General features: G+C 34.6%; 1 protein-coding gene across 2 annotated transcripts in view; it reads left to right on the forward strand.

The window, feature by feature from the left end:
• Nucleotides 1–172: 172 nt before the first annotated feature.
• LOC135219292 (uncharacterized) overlaps nucleotides 173–2,500 on the forward strand; it is a 114,489-nt gene continuing 112,161 nt past the window's right edge. Inside the window, exon 1 of one of the 2 annotated variants that reach the window (XM_064255941.1) lies at nucleotides 173–303. The gene's annotated coding sequence lies outside the window, so the exon portion shown is untranslated. Of the gene's footprint in view, nucleotides 465–2,500 lie in introns of both variants that reach the window. The other variant, XM_064255942.1, reaches the window with a different exon arrangement.

A 2,500-nucleotide genomic window follows, 5' to 3' on the forward strand; every position in this document is an offset into this window, starting at 1 on the left:
TTACGTAAAATCTAAGAACAAAATGAACACTACAGAAAATAGGCCTTGGACATCCTCCATGAAAATCGTGGCTCCGCCAGGGTAAAATATGCTGACCACAACGAGCGCCGAAAAAAAGAAGAAGAAGAAGAAGCACTTGACCGCCCAAGGTTACCGCTGACGACGACCTCGAGTCAACTCCAGACGCTAAGGCGGGCGGGCGGCGGCACCAGCAAGCCAGTAGTGATCAGTCTCTGCAAGAGCAGCTGACAGTGTCTGAGCGGATGTCGTAGAGAGACGACGTGGTTCCTCTTGCTCGTGAAGGTGGGCGTCACGTGGTTTTGTTGACACACTTTGTACACGTCTGTCTTGGATTTGTTTCGTGTGGTTTTATCGGGTGTTTTACTTTCCTTCGAGAGAGAGAGAGGTCTCTGTGTGTTAGTTATCCAAAGATTAGAGAATCCTTTCTGTTAACTGCAAGCAAGGTAAGTTACTTGTCCTTCCTCGCGCGAGGCCTTAAAATTAAAAAGGCTTAAATAATTCTCAGCGCTGCGATGCCCCCCTTTTTTTTCTCTCCTCGGCGTACTCTATCCTGACTGATCAGCTGCTTTGAATATGCAAGGATGTAACATCTCGCATTACTGTTCTATCATAAACGACATTTTTATGGCCAAAGCAGAAGCTACTTTTCATAAGTTGTCTCACAAACAGTTTTTAAAAATCACGTCACGTGCCATAAATTGACTTTAATACTCCTTTATATATTTTTCCATAGTAAATGGTACGAGTTTTGTCTATAACATTTATATATGATATAATATACGCAATCATTTTACTTATAGACATATACGTATCTTCACTGAATTTTAATATTCCCATTATCTACTGATGTATCGATTCGGCATTTCCAAAATTGGTCGCCTTAACCTATCCTTCCGTCGACGACATACGTAGGTATAAAAGTGATTTTGTTCCTTCGAAACTTGAAAAACTATTCCGTGTACTTTACCGAAATCAAAGCAACTTATCTGATGAAAACAAATGATATCAAAGAGTGCATGGAAATTTTAACTTTTCTAAATCTTCGTAGTTTACATGTCAGTTCTGAGCCCATCTACAAAAACCATTATATTGTACTTTTGCAAAAATGCAAATAAATATCTGTCTAACCCTTGGGCCTCAGGTTTTATTAAATCGTAATTTAAACACACACACACACACACACACACACCACACACATATATATATATATATTGTATACACAAATAGGGCCTATCAGAAATAACTAAGATTCAACAGACTCTGGTACCAAATGTTAGCGTAAAGGCAAAGGGATGTTTATTTGCAGTTGTTTAAAAGTAAGGGTTATTTTGGATGGATTCCCTAATTGGACTTTTGCAAACATTAACTAAAATGGAAAAAATCAAGATTTAGAGCAGGAAAAATACTATTTCTTATTCAAATAATTAATTTTCATTAGATGCGCTGCGTGGATTTTGTTGAGGTATATGTGTAATAAATTTCTAGGATTCGGCAAGAAATGGTACCATTATACTTCTCGTAGAGGACAAATAAATTTAGGCCTGCAATCCTGGAAGTACTCAAGTTTAAAAAAAATGGATAATGAGTTACTAAAATACAATGAGGATATGCCATTGGGTTAAAATAGTCAAAGGCCACAAAAGCATTATATACCAAAGTTATATTGCTTCTTAAAATACGGCAACAATATTTTGAAAACTGTTCATAAACAAATAGCAATAGTAGGTTATAAAATAGTATTATGTACATCTTGAAACGATTTAGCAATGTTGCCAAGGCATCCTGAAGTTATGGTTAAGAGTTAAAAAAAATAGAGAACTTTGGAATATAATTTTAGATTGGCGAAGTAATTAAGAAATCAAGAAGTACCAACTACATGAATTTAGAGGAATGATATTCAGAACCGAAAGTAATGAGAAATTATACAAAAAATAATTAGAAATTTTACTTGAGATTTCAAAAAAATTTATAGGTATTAATTATACTTGCCAGAACCAATTTTCGCTCCACCCTTCGCCCTCATAATAAAAAAAATGCGTTATATGCGATGAATCTAAGATTATGAAATAATAAGGTTATGGGAGGTATATGGAATAACAAAAGTATTCTTCCTAAATTTAAAAGAAGAACTTTCCTTATGGAATAATTCTAGAAGGAGAAAGAGGAAATACCTATGCGAAAATTATTCTTGACAAAAAAAAGGGAAATACCATTCGATAATTACTTTTTTATTTACAGAATAAAAAGTGTACAAAATTTGAGAAGTTAAGAGGCACCGTTATTACAATGATATCTGTAACTACAGTATTCAAACATGACCAAGACGTTCAATATTTCACTGATAAATTTTATACCTATTCTAGACTTCGATAATTCTTAGTAAAACATCATACAATACCTCGGCCTCTGTTCTATTTTAAATTCACGGTTTTTCTAACGCAATCAACGATGATTTCATTTATGTAACAGCAATTCTTAA

The sequence above is a fragment of the Macrobrachium nipponense genome, chromosome 1 (assembly GCF_015104395.2).
Source record: "Macrobrachium nipponense isolate FS-2020 chromosome 1, ASM1510439v2, whole genome shotgun sequence".
Classification (NCBI taxonomy): Eukaryota; Metazoa; Arthropoda; class Malacostraca; order Decapoda; family Palaemonidae; genus Macrobrachium; species Macrobrachium nipponense.